The sequence below is a fragment of the Stegostoma tigrinum genome, chromosome 23 (assembly GCF_030684315.1).
Source record: "Stegostoma tigrinum isolate sSteTig4 chromosome 23, sSteTig4.hap1, whole genome shotgun sequence".
NCBI classification, from domain to species: Eukaryota; Metazoa; Chordata; class Chondrichthyes; order Orectolobiformes; family Stegostomatidae; genus Stegostoma; species Stegostoma tigrinum.
Window position 1 is genome coordinate 38,094,769 of NC_081376.1, and position 24,468 is coordinate 38,119,236.

Consider the following 24,468-nt stretch of genomic DNA (forward strand, 5'->3'; position numbering starts at 1 on the left):
TGTTATTCAGTTTTCTGGTCGAGATTCCAGTTATTGCCTTCATCTGTTTCACAATCGGTAATCCTTGAAAGTGTAAATGAAAATTTGTGTACAAAGAAAATTAATGTATAGACTGTGCAGCACAAAACACAGGAAAGCACAGCAGTGTGTTATCTCTGTCCCTGTGGTGACAAAAATAGCTTTCTATACGAGATTATCAAAAATGTTTACTTTAGGAATTAAAGGGTACAGCTATACCTTTTACAGCCTGCATTACAAATAGAAAGTGTAATGCCTAGCTATTATTAGGAAGTCCGATCCATTATGCCTGACGTAACCATTGCAAGTGCTTATTAGAAATCGAATCTACCCACCCACAGCAGTTCTGAGTAAGTTTTACCAACTGCCCATTTGGAAACTTTGTTTAACTTTCCAGTGATAGGCTAATGGACCCTAAAGCCCACGTCAGTGTTTATTTTCATAACAGCCTCCACCCAACCTTCTGATCTCATCTAACCAGGGAGGTCATAATGTAACAGTGATGTCATTTGGATTTGTAAACTGGAGACCCAGGCTGCTGTTCTGGAGTGTTGTGTTCAAAACCTGCTGCAGACTTGATATAATTAAATGAAGCCTTAAGTGAAACAAAGGCTAGAGATGAAAGCTCCAGCCTTTAGAATGATGACTGTGACATTATCAATGGGTTCACACATCACCTCACCTAGTCTAACATACCATAATACATAGAAACATAAGGAAGCCCACTCAGCCCATTGAAGCTATATTCCCATTCACTGAGATCATGGTTTATCTGTTAATCTTGACTCCATGTCATCAACTAAATTGCCCTTTGAGATGGTCTTGCAAGGTACTCATTTCATGGGCAATGAGGAACAGATGCCAGCCTCACCAGCAATGCCCACGTCGTGTAAAAGAGTTATACCTTTTAGATTCTGCCAGCATAACCTTCTGTTGTTTTCCTCCTCATGTTTATTTTGCTTCTGTTTTTATACAGTTCAACTAAACCACTCCATGAGGCAATAAGTTCCAATTTCTAACCACCTCTGGGTAAGGAAGACCAGTTGAGTTCAGTATTGAACTTACTGGTGACCGTTTTATGCCTCCTAGTTCTTCCCATGGATGTTTTCTTACTTATTATCCTTATCTAGAGTTTATATTTATTTCTGATTTTTGGCTTTCCTGCACTGAAGGGCCTCATGATCCCAAATGGTGTCTCGGGGAGAGAAAGTACAGATTTTTATCTATCTATTGTATAACATACAGTAGCTGTAGATGTTTACTGGTTTAGACAAAAAAAATTCAACTCCCCTGAAAAAGGCAGTGCTGAATTTTGCTTCCTGTATTCCAGGATTCTGGAGCCTGTTACTTCATATTAAGAGACTGGAGATCCGGAGCAGTGTCCTGGGACTTCAAGCAAACGCAGCAGTTGGGAAGCTGTTGCCAACTTTGGCATAATGCCAGTCTGTCCCAGCCCAAGCTAGGGTTGGATCGGTGCCTTCTCAGAACAGTTAGTTAAAATCCGCCCCCCCCCCCATCCTATTTGTTGAAGCGTTTGGATTGTTGAGTGACCTCAGGGTTAGTGATGAAAAGCAAACATCTGGTCACCTGAAGTTGTTTGTTCCCCTCCACTGACCTGTGGGTGACTTTGTGTCGCAAAGCGGCTTATAGCCAGTGGAGTACGTTTGGAAATGTAGTCACAGTCCTGGAAAGTGATTTGTCGTGAACAACAGTGTGATAAATGTCCAGTGTTATTCTTGCCCAGAGCACTGTGGAAATCTCCCTCTGCTCTGATGTCACTCCCCCTTGAAGTGCCTTTTGGAACACAGTTCAGTAACTCCTGTGATGAAGCAGATACCGTGGACAGTGTGGCACTCCCCTGATGTTGCATTGAAGTGCCTGCCTCCATTTTAAGCATAATCGTTTTGCCTCTGTCTTGAATTCACAAATGGGAGATGGTGTCAGAGTCTCTGGGCGAGTAGTCCAGAGGCTCAGCCAATACTCTGGAGCCACGTGGTAGCTGGAAGCTAAACTGAATTAATTATTAAAAATCTGGAATTGAAAGCATAATGCGATATAAACGCGTTGATGGCTTGAAGTTGGGATTCTTAATTTGCCTTCATGCTATTAAAGGTTTGGTGCCTGTGAAATAAAGGTGCAAAACAGCTTTAACAGGACTAAGCTTGCAGTTCACATCTGGGTGAATAAAGTGTCTCTGTGTGTGTCTCTGTTTCAAAGACACCCTTTTCTCCACTGAGAGTCTACTAACTGCTTGAGCTCCTTGCTCTTGGTCATCACCTCCTGTTGGAGGTCCCATTGCAAAAAAAAACTTGTCTTGACAATGATGCTCTTTACTAAATGGTCTTTAAGGGAGGAAATGTGCTCTTACTTGGTCTGGCTTACTTGTGTTTTCAGACTTTCAACTGCGTGTGACTCTTAACTGCCCAGTAAACCACTCAGATGTACCAAATTGTTACTGAAAGGTGGAAAAGAAATGAAACTGAATAGGTAAATGCAAAAGTTTTCATTGCCCCATAGAGCTGCTCTCTCATTAGAGGGAAACCGCTGTGGTGAGTTTAATGTGAGGGTCCATTTCCAGCACCCACAGTTCTTTGGTATTTTTGAGTTCGCCTAGCATTGATTAAAGCAGCCGAGATGATGAAAATGGCAAACCCAGCATAGGCATCTCTTTGAACTCCTTCTTACAGCACTCAGATGTTGGTGTAATATTAAAAGAATTGTTCCGTATGCTATCAAACGATGATCTGACATGGGTGTACTCACTGAATGAATGAAACATAGTCTATGCATTGATGTGTTTGGGGAGACAGACTGTAAATAGAGAATTTAAATCTAGAACACCATACATACTTACTTTCAATGAGTTGTTCATCTGGATCTCAACCCCATTGGCGCTGTGCACGTTGTTCCCTTGAAACTTCTGCTACTAGACCTTCAGGACTGTCCCCTCACTCCACCTGTGAAACTTCCCTTTTTTCTCCCCACCCCAACTCTGGATTAACCTGGAAGTAAGGATGTGGGGTGGGAGAGAGGGGCACTGAAGGCGTATGTTTACATTTTTTGTGTGTAATGCGGTTAAAAAGAGTACAGAAAATGAAGATGGTTTTAGAGCACAGATAGTGTATATGGGACTATTCCACTGTTGTGCTTCAATTTTTACAGTTGACCAAACTATTTAGTGAGGTTATTTAAAGGATTCTGCTAAAAGAGTCTCTGGGGAACTCACCATTAAAATGCTCATGGATTTAGCAGAGGCAGTTTTACAGGAGTTCACGACTTAGGTGGTGACTCTCTCCAGTGAATTGCTTTGGAGAGCCTGATATTCTAGCATTCAATGACAAAGAGAAAGTAGATTTATTAAGGGTTTGAAGAACTTTGTGTAGCAGCTAATTTAAAAACTCACTTACAATCTGCAAGTTGGAGATTTGCATTACTCAATCACCTAAGTCTGAATCATTGCTTGTGTACTTCGGACAACATCTCTATATTATCAACCCAGAAGTTTACATGATTACAGATCAGCAAGGTAATTGGTTAATCCTTGTTTTTTGGAAGATTTAGTAGGAATTAATCTGCAAGCAACAGGTGCTGGAAACTAATCGAGAAAGCTCCGAGAATAACTGCAATCCATTACCAATACTGCTGCCTTTATGTAAAAGAAATGCCTCTGGGAGAACACAAAAGCTACTGTGTTACTGTGCCTTGTCAGATTCTGTCACTATTTCAGGATAGTTGGATTGTACTTGTTGCTTTCTGCAATGTCCAGCACTGTTTTCTTTGACAAACAAGCCATTGTCTGCTTTCAATATGGAAACTGGAGGAAAGCCAGTGCAAAGTCATTGAAGACCTAAATGTGGTAATTGGTTTGGGCATTCTGTGCAATCTTTTGCTCCTTTCCATTATGATCTGTTATGGGCTTTGTGGTAAACAAGGCTGACCTATCCCCAGGCTTAGAAAACCTGATGCCCCTCGCATTGCGGTGTTTGTTTAGTAATATAGATTCACCCTCCTTTTGTTTCTGACTTTGTGCACCATTGTGGTTTTGAGCTAGCGATTTGAAAACAAAATATTCAGCATATCACAATCTGAAAATAAAAATTTCAAAAGCTGCGAGTAGTCAACAGGTCAAGCGGCAACTGTGTGTGTGTGTGTGTGTGTTTGGGTGGGGGGAGAGGGAGAGAGAGACAGACAGACAGACAAAGTTTCAGGTGTCAGTTCAATGACTCTTTATTAGAGCTGAGAAAAATGTAGATGTGGCAAATTTTAAGTAAGTGCAAAGGCTGGGACTGGTAATTGGAAGAGAGAAAGGGAAGGCTTTTTTAATTCATCAGCCTCTTTGGATATGAATCTATGGAGCAAGTGGGACTTAAACCCAGGTCTCTTGGCGAGGGACACTGCCACTGTGCCAGAAGATCAAAGGAAGATGGTTGTGGCTGCTGGAGGCCAAATGCCCAAATCCTAGGGCTTCCTACAGAATTTCTTTAGGGTAGATATGTTTAGACAACCTATTCAGACATAGTGACTTGTATACTGGCCTCTCAGCTCAGAGGCAGGAACACCACCACTGTGCCACAAGATCAAATGAAGGGAAGGTACCATGCGATAGATGGTAGAAGCGATTAAATGGCAAAAGGAATGATGGTACTGTTCCCATTTATTTGGATCTGGGAGGTACATTTTAAGTCCAAACCGAACCGGAGAACAGGTAATGATATGTTGTTGAAAGGATAAGTAGATGAGAACTTGACTAGGTGTTATTGGCGTTTCTGGTGCAGTGGTAGTGCTCCTACTTCTTGAGCAGCAGGTCCAGGTATTTGCCCCATGGATGTGTTAACGTGTCTGGGAAGGTTGATTTTTAAAAAATCTTTAAATACACAAATTTATAGTGTGTTTGGAGTTTGTGGAGATTGAGAAGAAATAAAACTCTGACTTGGAAAGTAAATGCCTGGATTTTGTCTAGCCAGTGTTTGGTTATTTTAATCAACCTGTCCTGAGATGCATTACACATCCCCTGGAGCAGGTGGTACTGGAACTCAAGCCTCCTGGCCCAGGGCAGGGACACTGCACCGACTCAAGATCCCTTTCCAGCTAGTACTTAACACCCGGCATTTAATAGATACCAGGTGAAAGGAAGTTGTCTCCTTACTTGTGACATTATAAGTTGAGCTTGGAGGTGGTGTGAGTGGTTTTAATTAACTTATTCAAACATGTTATGACACATGCTTAGGGTAGGTGGGGCTCAAACTTGGACTATCTGTCCCCCAGATAGGGACACTACTGCTGGATCATAATGGTCCAATCCGGAGCAGGTGTGAGATATTTGGTTAATCAACCTGCTCAGAGATGTTATTTCACACCTCCTGGAGCGGGTGGTACTTGAATCTGGTTCTCTGTTCAGGGGTAGGGACTCTACCACTGTACCACAGGAGGCCCCCTCAATGAGTTGTGAATGGGAACAGCAGAATCATTCACAACTGTTGGCTGATTAATGGGGCAAGAAACTGAACAAATTGCTAATCTCGATGAGAAGGCAAGCAGATTGTAAAGGGCCTAATAAAAAGGTGAGGTTCTGTATTTTTAAGTTTGTTGAGATTCATTGGGACACTGCGGGATGCTCAGGTCAGAGTGTGTGTGGGAGATATGTAGGGGGCAAGGGTGGGTTCTTTGCCTTTTCAGTGGTCACCTACTTGGACCCAACAATGACTCAGATTGTTCCCAATTGCTTTGGTCAAAGAACTAGGCATGGAACTGATGGTTTTTGAAAAAGAATTCTGCCTTGAGCTAAACTTGAAATTCTTTGTGGGGAGGATAGAAGAGGTGGAGGATAGAAGAGGTTGAGGCTGAGACTTTTTGCTGTAGACTGCTCATTCAAGGTTAGAGAGAGAAAGGTCAGAGTGGATCTTGAAACCAGTCAAGGTTGAAATTAGAGAGGGGAATGGGTTCAAAGGAAAGCGATATTAAGTGAAGATCTTGGAGAAGGGTTGGCATCCAAGAGTTAGTGAAGCGTGTGATCACAGAATCCCTACAGTGTGGAAGCAGGCCATTCAGCCCATCAAAGAGCAAACCTCCTGACCCACCCCTTTATCCTATCCCTGTATTTCCCAGGGCTAACCAACCTGGCTGGTACACTTTAGGCAATTTTACATGGGGCCACTGTATGGAAGTAGCACATTCTCCCACGTCAGCATGGGTTTCTTCGGGGTACTCTGGCTTCCTCCCACAATCCAAAAGTTGTGCACGTTAGGTGGAAATGCCCGAGGCTGGAAACAAACTCTGGTTCCTGGCATTGTGAGACGGCAGTGCTAGCAACTGACCTGCCATACCATCCCAAATAATTGACAACTGAAGGGAAGAGTTGTTTTTTTTTTGAAAGGCAGAGAATAAAAGGGAATGGAGTCCCAGAGCAGCACTAAGATAATGAGTCAGTGCCATGGAAAAGAGGTCAAGAGTGTGCACGTGGCAGCACTTGGCAATGAATGTAAATCTTGGGGTGTAGATGTGATGAATGCACTGGTTTAGGTAACGTTGAAAATTTCAGAGTTGTGGCTTTCAGACTGGGGGAATGGTTGTAGTGGAAATTCAGTTGGAATCCATCTGGAAAAAGGAAGCCTTATTTAACTATGTTTAATGGAGGCTCAGCCAACTCATATTCACCACAACAGTCCATCACGTGGCTGATCTTACTCTCTTATTAATTTCTTCCACTCACTTCCGTCAAATACAAGGTTTTGCAATAGGAACCAGTTTACATGGGCCACTTTGATCCAGCCTTGCTCAATCCTATCTCACCACTATATGACGGGTGTAAACCCGAAACGTTGACTTTCCTGCTCCTCTGCTGCCTGACCTGCTGTGTTTCTCCAGCTCCACAATGTATTGACTCTGATTCTAGAATCTGCAGTTCTTTCTGTCCCCATTTTACTTTACTCTGGTTTGTAGATGTTTGCATTAGTGTTGTTCTCTGCCCCTTTTGTATCTTCAAATCTTCTTTTCCTCGACTTTTTCTTCATTTAAGAACTTAGGCTATCAACTTGCATCCAATATACACCAACTGAATCTCTCAACCCACTTAGTGGCTTTTTAAAAACTTATCCAGTACCTTCTCAAAGGTATTCAATCTCAACAATGATAATCTGGGCAGCAGCTCTGAGGGTGGAGAAGCTAAGCACTCGTACTAATCCTTTAGCCCTGATGTCATAATCGGCTTTTAATATTTTATTCAAATTCACTACATCCTTACAAAATACTCATAACTTTAATCATCTGATTTATACCAAATCGAAATGACCTCTTTGTTCTGTTTTTGCATATCTAAGAAATCAAGTTTCGGATGTCTCATTCCATTTTTGACTTCTGGTGCCTTTGTGAGAATTTCATTTATAGTCTGGAAACCTTCGCTGAATGATACAGTAAATGGAACTGTATCATGTTAGTACTTGGATTTTGACTTCAGTTGACCTAGCAATACTTATTGCAGCCTGCTTTGTGTTTTTCCTCCTTTTGTAACTATCTGATGTTGTACGTGACTTTTTATTATCAGGACACTGACCGCTCCCAAATCCTGTCCATGCCCTGTTCCTTTTCAGAGTCAGGTCTGTGTGAACCTGACATGCTTTGATCACCCTGGCATGTGTGTTTAAGTCAGCCCTCCATGTTAAATTACATTTGCTTTTAAGTTTACTTAGTGGAGCCTGCTTCTTTGGGTAGTTTCTTTTACTTTTGTTCAAAGCAACAAATTAAACACACAACTGTAATACTGCTGCTGGTATGCTTTTTGCAAGCAGACTATGTTTGGTGAGAAAACAAACACTTGATTTGCAAAAAAGTGTTGCATCTCTTGACAGAAGAATGGCTCGTAATTGAGCCCCACTGCTCCATGGAACAGTATTGTTGGAGTAAATAGTTTGAGTTATTTAAGTCACCAAGATGATCAAATTGTTTGCCTTTAGTAAGGTTAACCAAAACATGGGAGACTCTGATCATGTTTCTTTAATAAAGTCAAAAGTACACAACTTAGTCTTTAAACAAGTAGCAAAACTGGTTATCAGCTAATGTATAATCCAAAATTAAATAATATATCCTAAACTCTGAACAAACAGGTTCATGTGACAAACTAGTTGATACAATCCTGAAGATTTGATATCCTTTTTTATAGAAGAAAGGACAAAAGAGAAAAACATGTGGGCTAAGGGCCTGAACTCAAAGGATAGTACCGACTTCACTCTGTTCCCAGGGTTTCCTGTCAATGAGATTGAAATTCTGATTGCTTTATAGTGATGGAACATCTTCAGACCAGACTTCATTTCAAATGGAATGACCATTAGACTTGGGTCTTTGAACAGAAGTAGCCATGTAACTTGTAGTGATCATAAAGTTGTCTGAGCCTGATATCGGAAACTTCCTCATATTCCCAAACATTCTTAGAGGGATCAGTGTAACCTATCCTGCTGAAAGGCTCTCCCTGCTTTTTCAGAAGAGACAGAGAGAATCTTGCTTACTACTAGCTTTGGTGCCCTTGCGCTTCCACTGAGACATCCAGGTATCCTAAAAAAAACATAATCCAACTTCAGAAGAGTTGCTAAGTATCCATGAACACGCAGGCCCCATTTCTTCCAAGCCATGTTTGCCCAGCAACTGAAGCAATAGCGTCATCTCTTTTCTCTCTTCAAAGCTTTGCCTGCCTCCTTTCCAAAGTTGTTTCATTTTTCAGTCATTACTAGGAGCGTCACAACTCATGTTACTGTCAGATAATTCCAAGAAGTTGCATACTACTTCTACATCTTTGTAAACTCCCTTTTAATCAAGAATATCCGAATAGTTAACAATATTTTCATCAAATCGTCCACTATTTAGTTTGGTACTTGAAATGCAAATAAATTAATAGAGGGTAACAAAGTGTGAAGCTGGATGAACACAGTAGGCCATTGTGCTCCTGAGATGCTGCTTGGCCTGCTGTGTTCATCCAGCTTCACACTTTGTTATCTTGGATTCTCCAGCATCTGCAGTTCCCATTATCTCTGATCACAAAATTAATAGAGGGATTGAGTTTAAGAGCCGTGAAGTTATGCTCCAGCTATACAAAAGCCTGGTTTGGCCACGTCTAGAGTATTGTGTCCAGTTCTGGTCACCTCATTACAGGAAAGATGTGGCAGCACTGGAAATGGTGCAGAGGAGATTTACCAGGATGTTGCCTGGAATGGAGGGAAGGCCTTACGAGGAAAGGTTGAGAGAGCTAGGGCTTTTCTCTTTCGAACGACAAAGGATGAGAAGTGACTTGACAGTTGTACAAAATGATCAGAGGTAAAAGATAGAGTGGACAGCCAGAGACTTTTTCTGAGGGTGGAGCTAGCTATTATGAGGGGCAATAGTTTTAAATTGAATGGAGGTAGATACAGGGGAGATGTCAGAGGTAGGTTCTTTACTCAGAGAATGGTCAGGGTGTGGAATGCATTGCCAGAGAAGGGGAGTCAGCCTCATTAGGGGCATTTAAGTGGTCATTAGGTAGGCATATGGATGATAGTATACGGTAGTGGTGGAGGTTAGGTAGACCTTAGGTTTAGGGTAAAGATTCGGCACAACATTGTGGACCGATGGGCCTGTACTGTACTGTTCTGTGTTCTCTATTCTGTTCTAAATGCAGCAGTGCACGGGCAAATTATTTTGAAGTCATCATTAGAATCCATCCATATGGCTTTCATAGTCTTGTTTGCATTGAAAATTAATTACCTGTCATCCCAATCTTTTACAGGATGACACATTAATCAGAACCAGTGACAATGACTGCAATAACTTTGTTTGCAAATTCCCATGTCAGCCAAGTTCATAGAGTCAGAGTCATAGTTACACAGCACAAAGACAGACCGTTTGGTCCAATGTGTCCACATCATCTAGACATCCTAATCTGAGCTAGTCCCAATTGCCAGCATTTGGCCCATATCCTTCTGAAGTCTTCCTATTCATATGCCCATCCGGATGCCTTTTTAAGTGTTGTCTTTTTTCCAGCTTCTACCACTTCCTGTGGCAGCTCATTTCATATACGCACCACGTCCTGTGTGGAAAATGTTACTGCACAGGTCCCTTTTAAATTCTTCCACTCTCACCTTAAACCTATGCCTTCTAGTTTTAAACTCCCCCCACCCTGGTTGGGGAAGGCATTGGCTATTCACCCCTACCTGTGCCCCTCATGACCTTATAAACCTCTATAAGGCCACTCCTCAGCCTCCAGGGAAAGTAGCCCAGGCCTATTCAGCCTCTCCCCACATCTCAAAACCTCCAACTCTGGCAACATTCCTCTCAATCTTTTTAGCGCCCTTAACAACATCTTTCCTGGGGCAGGGAGACCATCACTGAATGCAGGATTCTAAAAGCGGCTACACCAATGTCCTGTACAGCTGCAACATGACGTCCCGAGTTGAGATGTAATTTCTTTTCCCAATGGCACCATTGTACTTGTAAGGATCAGTGACTCTTGGGGGTTTCCCATCTTACTTATGGTACTGTCTTGCTTCAGATGGCTCAATCCATTTGACCTCTGAGGAAATTTGGCTTCATTCCACTGTGTCTGTGCTCTAGAATGGCGTGGCCAAATGATATCATAGTTTGTTGCTTGCAAATTTGGATGAATGCAAGTGCCGGTAGTTATACTTTGTACTATTATTTCTTAAGCATTGTTCTTGGGAATTGTGCCAAAACGAGAGCTTTGTAAATAATGTTTAGAAGACCTTATTTATTTCAAATTTAATATCTAGAATAAATTACTTATTTGCACTCCTCATCTAGAAGTGTGGGAAGAGCTAAGAGATAATTTGTATGTTTTATGCATTGCTCTTTTACAACCTCCCTGACATTTTGAAGCAGAAAAGAGATTACTTCTGAAGTGTGCTCACTGATTTGGTGCAGGAATGTGGCAGTTGAATTGCATGCAGCATGCTCCCACAAACCAGAATGTTGTGACAGAATGATCTTCTTTGTGATGTTGCTGTTGGGGTGAAAATTGGTCAAGACTCCCTGCTCTTATTGTCATGGGCTGTTGGACGTCCACCTGAGAAGGCTGACAGGATCCTGCTTTAAGTCACATCCAACACCTTCAGAACTGCAGTGCATACGTCAGATTGTAGGCTTGTATTATCTGCTGCAGTTGCTAGATTAGGACTCGTTCCCACAACCTTCTGACTAAAGAGGTGAGCCAAGCCTGACAGTTGGAGTGAAAAATGCACTGACAGGAATTTTTCTTTCCATTCCATCAAGTACTACACTGTTTGTGTGATTTGATTTTGGCCATAGAAATGTCAGCAGTGATAGTGCCATTGTGTGCATTCTTGGGGTTTGGAAAGGTTGCAGGAAATTCATGATTCCATGATCTACTTTTGTTACTTGTCCATTATTGCTTTTATTCATTGACATTTTAGTTTTAGCTCGCCTCAGTGAGAACTTCTGTGTTCCAAGGTTATAGCTTTAATTATCTCTGTTATAGCTTTAATTATCTTTGTCAAATTAGCGCGTATTAGATGTGTTAATGTGACTGTGTCATGCAATGGGAGGGACAATCTTTGTATGAGATGATAAACAAAAACTTCAGTTTGGTTGTGTGCATTATATACATTTTAAGAGTTCTATAGCACCAGCTACAGAGGTGGTATTTTGGCATAAACAAGCAATATTCTTCTCTCGGTCACAAATTCGTGGCCATTCATCTCATAGTTTTGTTCTTCAAATACTGAACATGGTTGATGGTCCTTGAAATTCTTTGCATGTGGAATATTTGGGCAATGCATCGAAGCTCTTTTTGTAAATGCAACTCTTGTTTCTATTTAAGTCATAATCTTCTGTTGTTCCATTCAGAAACAGTGCATGAACAACAATTGATAAACCTCTTTGAACCATTATGCATGGAAGGAGGCCATTCAGTGTGATGGCTGTGCCAGCCCTTTGGAAGAATGCTTCGATTGAGAATGACTCCTCTTCCCTTAGCCGTGTACTGTTTAAGTTAAAATTGACTGTTTGTTCACCAAAAGGGTACACACCAAGTTTCTTGCATTCCAAGCAGATGCCCTCTGATTGTGGCCAATATTCAATGCTCCATGAATTAAGTGTGGGGTTGGAGGTCTTTTGGGGATGAAGAACAGCCCACACCCATCAGTAACACACCTGAACAATCTCCAGTTGAGCGTCTTTGTAAATGAGCCTCAATGTTGATGTCCATTCCATCCAAATCACCCCCTCCCCTATCCCTGAAACTCTGCATTTCCCATGGCCAATCCACCTGATCTGCACATCTTTGGACTATGGGAAGAAACTGGAGCACAGAAAGAAAATCTACACAGACAAACGGAGAATGTTTTTGTGGCGTTTGCACAGTGCCTGAGAGTGGAATCGAACCTGGGTCCCTGGAGCTGTGAGGCAGCAGTGCTAACCACTGAGCTACCACGCTACCCAGAAGAAATTGGGGCTCATCTGGGATTTGAACTCGGGATCTCTTGCGTGTCTAGAACCTACAAGGCCCTAAGCGAGAATCACACCTCTCGGCCAAAGAGCCTTTGTCATCCTGTTTCCATTCTGTTTCCTTTCAAGCCAAAGCAAAGCAACTGTAATGCAAGAGATAATGGGAACTGGAGATGCTGGAGAATCCAAGATAACAAAGTGTGGGGCTGGATGAACATAGCAGGCCAAGCAGCATCTTAGGAGCACAAACAACTTAGAAATTTAACATGGCAAAATGAATGTAACATTTGTTTCTTCCACAAAATCCAAGGTTGCTGGAAAAGCTCAGCAGGTGTGGCAGCATCTGTGAGGAAAAAAAAAAATCAGAGTTAATGTTTCGGGTCTGGTGACCCTTCCTCAGAACGGGTGACAAGAGAGCCTGTTTTTGTGATATTGGTTAGGACGTTGGGAAAGACTACTTTGCTCTTCCAAATAATGTTGCCACATCTTAAGTGGCTACTTGAGAGGGCCTTGTTTTAAACTGATCTTGAAAGTTGTTATCTATAACTCTGTCAGTCCCAAAAGTGTCAGCCTGGTATTCAAATCCTCTTGAACCAATGTCCTTCCATCTCAAGAGTTGTAGTTAATACATAGCCAAGTTATTCTTTCAGTCAAGTCCTAATAAAGATGCCTGAAAGAACAATAGCCTTTAATTTCTTTGATAACAAGGTGTGGAGCTCGATGAATTCAGCAGGCCAGGCAACATCAGAGGAGCAGGAATGCTGATGTTTCGGGCCTAGACCCTTCTTCAAAAGGACCTTTTTTCTGAAGAAGAGTCTAGGCCCGAAACGTCAGCTTTCCTGCTCCTCTGAAGCTGCTTGGCCTGCTGTGTTCATCCAGCTCCACACCTTGTTATCTCGGATTCTCCAGCATCTGCAGCTCCTACTATCTCTGACTTTAATTTCTCTGCTGCCTTTCCTGAACTCAGGATGTCCCAATGTGCTGTCTGTGCAACGAAAGTACTTTTGATGAACAGTCATGTAGAAAATGCCACTGAGAAACATTATTTTTCAATTCTCATGGGCAGAGTTTGTAACCAAGCGTGACTAGTGCTAGGACAGAAAAATAGTCACACGATGAAGTAAAATAATTTTGAGGAAGGCTGTCTCATTCTGAATGTACATGATTGATACTGGTGCCTGTATCAGGAGACTGAGGCTCGAAAAGACAGTTCCATCAGCAGTCCTATTGTCGGTGTGCTCTAGTGAAGTGAATATCTACCTTTTGTGCACATTTGTACAGGACATTGGTGAGATTTTGTTTTAAACTTTGCTTAGAAATTGACCACGCTGTCAGCTCATCATGAATATTAAGGATGTTAAAGGTCAGACTGTCTAGGATCTTCAAAAGAATATGCAATGCACTTGTGCATTTGGTGTTGCCCCAGTGTACGAACAGATTGTCCAGAGTGTTTGGGTTACACGTTCAGGCTTTTTTTTGCGCTCTCAAAGCTTTCGTGCAAGTAAACTTGAAATTTATCCAATCTACATGGGGTTTTTTTGGTAACCCTTTGGCCTTGTAATCAATACTTGCAGATATGATGGTGCCTTCTTTTTCACAATGCAACAGAGCTCTCTTCTTTTGGTCAATGGCAGAATAAAAGATAGATCAAATGATGGTACCGTTTCTTTTCGAAACTGCTGTGTTTCACTGTGTAAATAGTCCAATGCGGTCTTCCTGGCACTGTTTCATTCCAGCGTTGATTTGTGGGTCTAGTCATTTTTAAAGCTGGGGCTAGTCTTTATAGATTGATTTCAGCCATAAATGTAGCAAGAAACAGAGAAACCTTCAAGTATGACTTGCAAGTAATGAACACCAGGTTTTATTAATTTACGAGTATCAGTGAGAAGCAGATAATTGTCCTGCATGAAAAGCAGGAAGCGGGGCCCAGTTTCCTGCTTGAAGAGCTATTGAAAGTTAATATATCAAAGCCACCACTCCCAAGTTCATTTGACTGAAGCTAATCCGGTTAAGGTATTTTAAACAGACCTTTTTGGTCCAACTTGTCTGCATTGGCCAGACGTTCCAATGTGACCCACCCCCATTTGCCAACATTTGGCTTGTACCCCTTTAAACCCTTCCCATTCACAAACCCATCCAGATGCCTTTTAAATATTGTAATTGTACCAGCCTTTACCACTTCCTCTGGCAACGCATTCCACACACACATCACCCCCTGTGTGTAAAGGTTACCCCTCAGGTCCTTTTTTAAATCTTTCACTTCTCACCTTTTAAACCTATGCCCTCTAGTTTTGGATATCCCTACCCTAGGAGGAAAGACCTTCCCTGTTCACCCTATCCATTTTCCTCATGCTTTTATAAACCTCTGTAAGGTTACCCCTCAGCTTCTACTCCAAGGAAAATAGCCCCAGCCCATTCAGCCTCCCCCTATAATTCAAACCCTCCAGCCCCAGCAATATTGTTGTAAATCTTTTCTGCATCCTTTCAATTTTACAACATCTTCCCTATAGCAGGGTGACTAAATTGTCCACAGTATTCTGACGTTGGTTTCAACAATGTCCTATACAGATGCGACATGATGGCCTGACTCCTGTGCTCGATGTTCTGACCAATAAAGGCAAATATACCAAAGCCGCCTTTGTCATCCTTCCTTTCTACCTTCAAACCCACTTTCAACAAACTATGCACTGGCACCCCTAAGTTTCTTTGTTCTGCAACACTCCCCAGGGCCCCATCATTCAGTTTATAAGTCCTGCCCTGGTTTGCCTTAACAAAATGCAATATCTCACTTTTATCTAAATTAATCTCCATCTACCACTCATTTGGCCCATCTGGTCACGGTCCTGTTGTACTCTAAGATTGTAGAGTCCTGGAGTTGTCGAGTATTATAGCATGGAAACAGGCTGTTTGACCCAAACTGGTCCATGCTGACCAATGTGCCCGCTGAGCTAGTTCCAATTGCCTGCATTTGGTTCATATCCCTCCTGAACTCTTCCCATCCATGTACCTATCCAAATGTTTTTTAAATGTTGCTATTATACCTGCCTTAACCACTTCCTCTGGCAGCCCATTCCATATACGCACAACTCTCTGCGTGAAGAAGTTGCCCCTCAGCTCTCCTTTAAATCTTTCCCTCCCCTCTTAAATTTGTGCCCTCTAGTTTTCAATTTCCCCTCCCAGGGAAAAAGACTGTATGCACTCATCCTATCTATGCCCCTGATAATCTTATACACCTTGATAAGATCACCCCTCATTTTCCTCTGTTCTGAGGAATGAAGTCCTGTCCGGTCAACCTCTCCCAATAATTCAGGCCTACTAGTCCTGGGCAACACCCTCGTAAATCTATTTTGCACACTCTCCAATTTAACTATGTCTTTCCTATAACAGGGTTACCAAAACTGTGCATGAGACTCCATGTGTGGCTTCACCATTGACTTGTGCAACTGTAACGTAATGTCCCAGCTCCTGTAATCCATGCATTGACCAATGAAGGCCAGCATGCTTAATACCTCCTTCACCATACTGTCTACCTGTGACAATACATACTTGTACCCTGGGTCCCTCTGTTCACAGCACTCCTCAGGACCTTACAATTTACTGTACAAGTCCGACCTTGATTTAACTTTCTAAAGTACAACACCTGTCACTTATCTATTGAATTGTACTTGCCAATCCTTAGCCCACTTCCCCATTTGATCAAGATCCCTCTAATTTTTGATAACCTTCCTTGCTATCAACAGTACTTCCTAATTTTGTATTGTCCACAAACTTGCTAATTGTGCCTTGTACATTCACATCCAGATCATTTATGCAAATGACAAATAACAAATGTCCCAACATCGACCCCTGTCGTCCCCACTGTCCACTACACCACCTATTTCGGTGTCATCAGCAAATTATTAACCATACCTCCTATATTCACAAACCAAATCATTTATATAAATAATAAAAAGCAGTGGACCCAGCACCAATCCTAGTGGCACATTGCTGGTCACACTCTTCCAGTCTGAAAAGCGGCCCTCTACCACCACCCTCCATCTCCAACCTTCAAGCTAATTTTATGTCCAATTGGCTAGCTCCCCTGGACCCCATGTGATCTGATGTTACTAACCAGTCTACTGTATGGAGCTTTAGTAAACACTTTGCTGAAGTCCATGTAGACAATGTCTAGCACTTTGCCTTCATCAATCGCCTTTGTCACTTCTTCAAAAGACTCAACTACGTTTGTGCATGGGAAATCATATCTTGCCAAGCCGTGTTGACTATCCCTAATCAATACTTACCTTTCCAAATGCATGTAAATGCTGTCCCTCCAACAATTTGTCCACCACTGACTTAAGGCTCACAGGTCTATACTTCCCTGTCTTTTCCTTAGAGTCTTTCTTAAATAATTGGGAAGAAACAGATCTTGGAAAGCAACTGGTTTCAAAAGAGGAGTTGGAGTGGGTTGTTCAAGCCCTTGGACTAGATGTACCATTCAATAAAAGTCTCCTCAGCCTCTGCCTCAACTCCAGTTTCTTGCATTATCCCCATGCCACTTGATTTCTTCAACAGGCAAGCTCGGGCTTCTGATGGTGTAGACTGTATCTGGACCGAGGGAGAAACCAATTTTAAGGAGAGTTAAATTACAAGGACAGGTTGCAAAGATCAGGCTTTTATTCCCTTTAATAGAGAAGATTAAGGAGTTACTAATTGATGTATCTATGATGGTGATTAACTGTTTTGATAGAGTGGATAGAGAAACTATTGCCTTGAGTGGGAGTGTCAAGTACAAGGGGATGTAAGTCCGGCCATTCAAGGATTATGTCAGGAAACCCTTCCTTTATAAGGAGGATAGAAGACTGGAAACATTTTACCCCAGGGCAGCTGTTGCAGCTTAGAATCAATTTGAAAATTTTGGAACAAAGATTATAAGCTTTCCTAAAACAAATCTATTAAAGGTAATGGAATCTACGTTAATAATTGAATTAAAGATAGATCAACCATGATTTATTTGAATGATGGACCAGGCTGGAAGGGCTGAATAGCCTCTTCCTGGATTCCCATGTGCCCATAAATCATTTCAGTCTTGCCACACAAATGATTTTGTGATTGTGTGTGTGTGAGAGAGATGGGGGGGGCGGGGGGGGGGTGGGTGCTGCTCTTGCTCTCGCTTTTTCTCTATCTCGCTATCTCTTGCTCTCTATTTCTCTCTCGCTCTGTCTTTAGCATCACCAAGTTACAATTTTGTGTCTAGACTTGTAAACATTGCAGTACCCAGAAGAAAAATGGGAAGTTTTAAGTCTCATTACTTCTAACTGGGAGGGGGAGGAAATGTGATGTTGCTAGGAATTCAATAAACGAGGCCATACGCTGGGGATAATCAAGCCACTTGTGGTCATTCTCCACAGGAAATGTGAATCCAATTCTACACAGTGAATTTTAAGCATTACATTTTCAACTCCCGGTAGGGATGAACACAAGAAAATGGTGACGAAGAAACAAAGAACAAACCCAACACTCCTCATAATATGAGGATGTGCCAAATCACTGTGCAGCACATGGAATTTAGATACTGGTAGAATGCAGGAAATGTAACAGCTGACGTGAGCGCAGTAAGCTGTAACAAACAGCAGTGAAGTCATAATATCTAAATTGTTTTAAGTAATGCTGATTGAGGGACAAATATTGGCCAGGCCACTGAAGGGAGCTCCTCTAATCATCTAATGGTATCGTGGCATATTTTGCATTCAGCAGAGATGGCAGACTCTGGAAATGGTGTAATGGTGTAAAAGACAATGCCTTTGAACAGTGCAGTATTTCTTTGGTGCTGCATTGGGTGCATCAGCCCTGTGTGCAAGCTCCTTAACTCATGATATCGATACAAAGGAGTAGTGGACTATCAACTAAATCACTATCCGCGTGGTAGGTTCTAACTGTTCTTGCTAGTCCTGTGTTTTTTTTGTTATTTATACCTTTACATTTCAGAACATCAATCTGTGGTGCAATGATTTATCCTTAACCTGGGAACAAATTAGTCCATTCTGGGGCACAGTTTCTAGACTGTTGTGGGACATGTCGTGTTCAATTTTTTTGTTATAATTGGGCCTTGCCAGTTCTGTTGGAATAAAAACACCCAGATGGCGCAGGAAGTGACCTTTTAATCTTTGAAAGTTTACACTCTCTTTCCTGTTCAAAGTAACAGCAGTGAGTTTACAAACGAGTGAGATCAAATGAGAAATCATATGTGTGGTGAAAACGGGGTGGTTGAATTAGAAGATAAATAAAGAAAAGCAGCAGGGTTAAACTGAACTCTCTTTAGGGAAAGAAAGGAAAGGTTAATTTTGTGCATTTTCTTTACCTTGCAGCTAATATCTTGTGGATTTAAGAATGGTTGTGTTCAAATTAGTTTACTTCAAGGGCAGATTTATTCAGCTGCCAAATTCCATAATTCCTTTCTCTTCTGCACCATCTGGAAATCTCTGCAAAATCTTGGTGTGAGAAAGAAAATGTAATCGCAGACACATAGAATCTAAGATGAATTCCTTTAAGTTTGTGTTCAAGCAGCTAATGAAACCTATGTAATTTGTAACAGTATATTTAGTCACAATGAATCATTTTGTTTTAATGAAAGGGTTTTGTCTCACATTGAGTTCTGTAATTAATATCATGCTCTTGAGCTATTTGCATATTGTTTCAGTGAGGTACAATTTGGATAATCCTGTTAGAAATGTGCACCAAATCACCATTTGATGATGAATGTTAACCTGAAATCCACAGTGTTTGCATGTACGCTTTACTGTATCTTCCTTTTCAATAAAACGTTCCAGTTCTTATAATTGCACTTAAGTGTAAAGATGTTGTGCAAGGGAATTAAAGTCTGTACATCATTTCAAGGTAAAGTATATGAAAGCAGTTTCTATTTTCTTTAGGGTCTTTATTTCTCAAGTTGAAAATAATGGTGAGCTAATGCGAATGAGACATAACTGCAGATGATTACAATGTGGGGGATAAAAAAACCCAGGAATTTTTTTGCAGGCTGTAATTCTACACTGTGCTACAATCTGCAGGTCAATTTCATGAAGCACTGACTGAGGTTTACTGCACTAGGTTACAAGGCTCATTTGCCTCCTGCACAGATTTCGTCTCCCTTGGAGACTTTTCCAGTGTTAGGCAGGCACTGTTCGGACCTTTTTTACTTTTTAAACAATATTAGCCAGGCTCTGCAGTAAGTTCACAAGGTGCCCAGAAGGTCCAAAGAAGGAGCTGCGTGGGTGCTTGGTTTTAAATCTGACTTCAACCTATCATTCCAAAAAGGCATTTTCATCACTTTTTGTCTTTTAGTTTAAGGAGTTGGATCTGGATCTGAGATCTTGTTAAAACAAAAATCTAATATGCTCAAACACAGAACTGGTCAAGCAGCATCTATGGTGAGAGAAACCAAGATAATGGGTGGGATTTTAAAAGGCTTGAGCACATTGACTGACAGAAATTAGAATTGGGCCTTAAGTTGATCACTGTGTAAAACTGTAAAGATAACTGCTTTTAATTAACTGAGATAATGGGAACTGCAGATGCTGGAGAATTCCAAGATAATAAAATGTGAGGCTGGATGAACACAGCAGGCCAAGCAGCATCTTAGGAGCACAAAAGCTGACGTTTCGGGCCTAGACCCTTCATCAGACCCTCTGATGAAGGGTCTAGGCCCGAAACGTCAGCTTTTGTGCTCCTGAGATGCTGCTTGGCCTGCTGTGTTCATCCAGCCTCACATTTTATTATCTTGCTTTTAATTAACTGCAGACTTTTATGGAATGAGGGGGTAGAAAATGAATTTCCATTCCTCTTTCCTTCACTTGCTGAAAACATATTGCAACTAATTTTTCCTGATTCTGACAAAATCAGAGAACTGATCAGATTAACAGCATATAGCCCTCTTCGGCTACTGTCAGACCTCCTGACTACTTCCAACATTTTCTGGTTTGATGTTGAAGGAAAAGGCAGACCAAGGTGGGGTAACTGAGCTTCATAAGGTGCTACATCTTTCTATAATCCCTTTCTTCAAACCCTGTTAAAATGATGGAAGGCACCTTGAAGGGAAAATAAATCCACATGAAACTCAGCATCTTCCTTTACTCTGTTGCCTGACTTACCCTCACAGAATCCCAGAGTTGTTACAATGCAGGAGGTGGCCATTCAGGCCAGTGTGTCTGTACCAGCTGTCTGAACATTTTGACTTAGCACCAATCTGCTGCCTTTTCCCTATAACCTTGCACATTTGAAGACTATTTAAATAGAAACATAGCCCTCTTGAATGCCTCAATTGAACCTGCCGCCTCTACATTTCTATACAGTCCATTCCAGACCCCAACTTCATGCTGTGTGGGGAAAATGTATCTTCTGTCATCATATTTTCTTCTCTTGCAAAACACTTTTTGCTGAAACACTCTCCCTCTGATTCTCAAACCCTTTTGATTAGTAACAGTTTATCCCTATTTGTGCAGACCCCCTCATAATTTTGAAAACTTCCGTCAAATCTCTTCCTGGCCTTCTGTCCAAGATGACATTCCCAGCTTCTCCAACCTATCCTCCTAACTGAAGTGTCTCATCCGTGGAATCATTTTTGCAAACCTGTTTTATACTGTGTCCAATGTACTCTCATCCTTTCTGTAGTGTAGCACCCACAACTATTCCCAGCTGAAGTTTAACCGGTGTCCTGTATAGGTTCGGCATAGACACTTGTACTCTTTTTGCTTTTATTAATAGAGCCACAAATACAGATTTTTTTTCAAACATAGGGTTCTCTCTGCTAATCCTGTCACCCTCTAATGACTCGTGCCACCTTATGTATGGTTTCTGTAAACTATTGAATTGGATTTGTCCATGGTATTCCATTGAGCAGTTTTCTGATATAGTTTAAAATGTTTGGTCATGACCATGGCATTACATGGAGAATTTTATAGCATCAGTGAGGACTGAAGCAAACAGGTGGAATTCCACTCTGCTTGGCTGACGTTTGGTGGCAGACACAAAATAATCAGCTGGATGCCTCGCTCACTTCTACACCACGATCAGGAAAGCCCACTCAGGGTGCCTGAGTGGCCAGTCAGTGGACTTTCTTCCAAGATCACCTCCCAAAACAGTGTTGTCTACACAGTCTGAGGCAAGCTGCCATTGTGCCAGAATTCCAGGGTCTTTGGGTGTGGATGGTGAAGTCTGTGTCTCAGAGTGGCAGCTGAGGGAGGTTGGCACCAATAGAGTGGCATTCAGTGGCTAACTCCCTGCCCCTTATCTACTGCCACTGCCAAGTATCGTCCTCTGGGGGAAAACTCCAGGGCACCTCACCATCCAGGTAAGCCTGTCTTCTTGTCTTACCATTCGAGAGGATTGCCAGTGGTGGTATCTGCCTGGAGCGAAGTTAGTGGGCCACCTGAGGGTGTCATTGGTGGCAGGACAGGAAGCCTATTGATTCCTGTGGTGACAGGAACGCTGTAGAGATTTTTCCAATACCATTCTGAACAGTTACCTGGTGCCGGTTCCCCTGCCACTTTTATTGACAGGGAATGTTCTGCCTGCCATCTTTTGGAAGAAACCAATCCATTCCAATGAAGGTTGCAGTTAGTAAATCTTCCACCAAAAGGCTGTAGAGCGGATGGCTGGGGATAAACATATTCATGTAACTAGTGGACAGTATCAGCTTTATAACTGCAGGGTGGGGATTGTTTACTAATTTAATGTTTCAGAAGGGAAAGCGCTCTCTCTTTTGGAGTCGTATGGCAACAGGTCCTAGAGGAAATTGTTGTTTGGGAAACTGAAACCTGATGAGAACTGTGAGGAGATAATGGGAACTGCAGATGCTGGAGATTCCAAGATAATAAAATGTGAGGCTGGATGAACACAGCAGGCCAAGCAGCATCTCAGGAGCGCACAAGCTGACGTTTCGGGCCTAGACCCTTCATCAGAGAGGGGGATGGGGGGAGGGAACTGGAATAAATAGGGAGAGAGGGGGAGGCGGACCGAAGATGGAGAGTAAAGAAGATAGGTGGAGAGGGTGTAGGTGGGGAGGTAGGGAGGGGATAGGTCAGTCCAGGGAAGACGGACAGGTCAAGGAGGTGGGATGAGGTTAGTAGGTAGCTGGGGGAGGCAGCCCCAACACCTCATATTCACCATGGACGTCCAGTCCCTGTACACCTGCATTCCGCATGGAGATGGCCTCAAGGCCCTCCGCTTCTTCCTGTCCCGCAGGCCCGACCAGGCCCCCTCCACCGACACTCTCATCCGCCTAGCGGAACTCGTCCTCACACTCAACAACTTCTCTTTTGACTCCTCCCACTTCCTACAGACTAAGGGGGTGGCCATGGGCACCCGCATGGGCCCCAGCTATGCCTGCCTCTTTGTAGGTTACGTGGAACAGTCCATCTTCCGCACCTACACAGGCCCCAAACCCCACCTCTTCCTCCGGTACATTGATGACTGTATCGGCGCCGCCTCTTGCTCCCCAGAGGAGCTCGAACAGTTCATCCACTTCACCAACACCTTCCACCCCAACCTTCAGTTCACCTGGGCCATCTCCAGCACATCCCTCACCTTCCTGGACCTCTCAGTCTCCATCTCAGGCAACCAGCTTGTAACTGATGTCCATTACAAGCCCACCGACTCCCACAGCTACCTAGAATACACCTCCTCCCACCCACCCTCCTGCAAAAATTCCATCCCCTATTCCCAATTCCTCCGCCTCCGCCGCATCTGCTCCCACGATAAGACATTCCACTCCCGCACATCCCAGATGTCCAAGTTCTTTAAGGACCGCAACTTCCCCCCCACGGTGATTGAGAACGCCCTTGACCGCGTCTCCCGCATTTCCCGCGACACATCCCTCACACCCCGCCCCCGCCACAACCGCCCCAAGAGGATCCCCCTCGTTCTCACACACCACCCTACCAACCTCCGGATACAACGCATTATCCTCCGACACTTCCGCCATTTACAATCCGACCCCACCACCCAAGACATTTTTCCATCCCCACCCCTGTCTGCTTTCCGGAGAGACCACTCTCTCCGTGACTCCCTTGTTCGCTCCACACTGCCCTCCAACCCCACCACACCTGGCACCTTCCCCTGCAACCGCAGGAAATGCTACACTTGTCCCCACACCTCCTCCCTCACCCCCATCCCAGGCCCCAAGATGACATTCCACATTAAGCAGAGGTTCACCTGCACATCTGCCAATGTGGTATACTGCATCCACTGTACCCGGTGCGGCTTTCTCTACATTGGGGAAACCAAGCGGAGGCTTGGGGACCGCTTTGCAGAACACCTCCGCTCAGTTCGCAACAAACAACTGCACCTCCCAGTCGCAAACCATTTCCACTCCCCCTCCCATTCTCTTGATGACATGTCCATCATGGGCCTCCTGCACTGCCACCATGATGCCACCCGAAGGTTGCAGGAACAGCAACTCATATTCCGCCTGGGAACCCTGCAGCCATATGGTATCAATGTGGACTTCACCAGTTTCAAAATCTCCCCTTCCCCCACTGCATCCCTCAACCAGCCCAGTTCATCCCCTCCCCCCACTGCACCACACAACCAGCCCAGCTCTTCCCCCCCACCCACTGCATCCCAAAACCAGTCCAACCTGTCTCTGCCTCCCTAACCGGTTCTTCCTCTCACCCATCCCTTCCTCCCACCCCAAGCCGCACCCCCAGCTACCTACTAACCTCATCCCACCTCCTTGACCTGTCCGTCTTCCCTGGACTGACCTATCCCCTCCCTACCTCCCCACCTACACCCTCTCCACCTATCTTCTTTACTCTCCATCTTCGGTCCGCCTCCCCCTCTCTCCCTATTTATTCCAGTTCCCTCCCCCCATCCCCCTCTCTGATGAAGGGTCTAGGCCCGAAACGTCAGCTTGTGCGCTCCTGAGATGCTGCTTGGCCTGCTGTGTTCATCCAGCCTCACATTTTATTATCTGAGAACTGTGAGGATTCAGGTATATTCTGTACGGTTGGGTTCATGGTTTGCTTTTATTCT

General features: G+C 43.2%; 1 protein-coding gene across 1 annotated transcript in view; it reads left to right on the forward strand.

Moving 5' to 3' along the window:
- LOC125462269 (Na(+)/H(+) exchange regulatory cofactor NHE-RF2) overlaps nt 1-24,468 on the forward strand; it is a 117,732-nt gene that overhangs the window by 37,716 nt on the left and 55,548 nt on the right. The gene's annotated exons all lie outside the window — the stretch shown is intronic.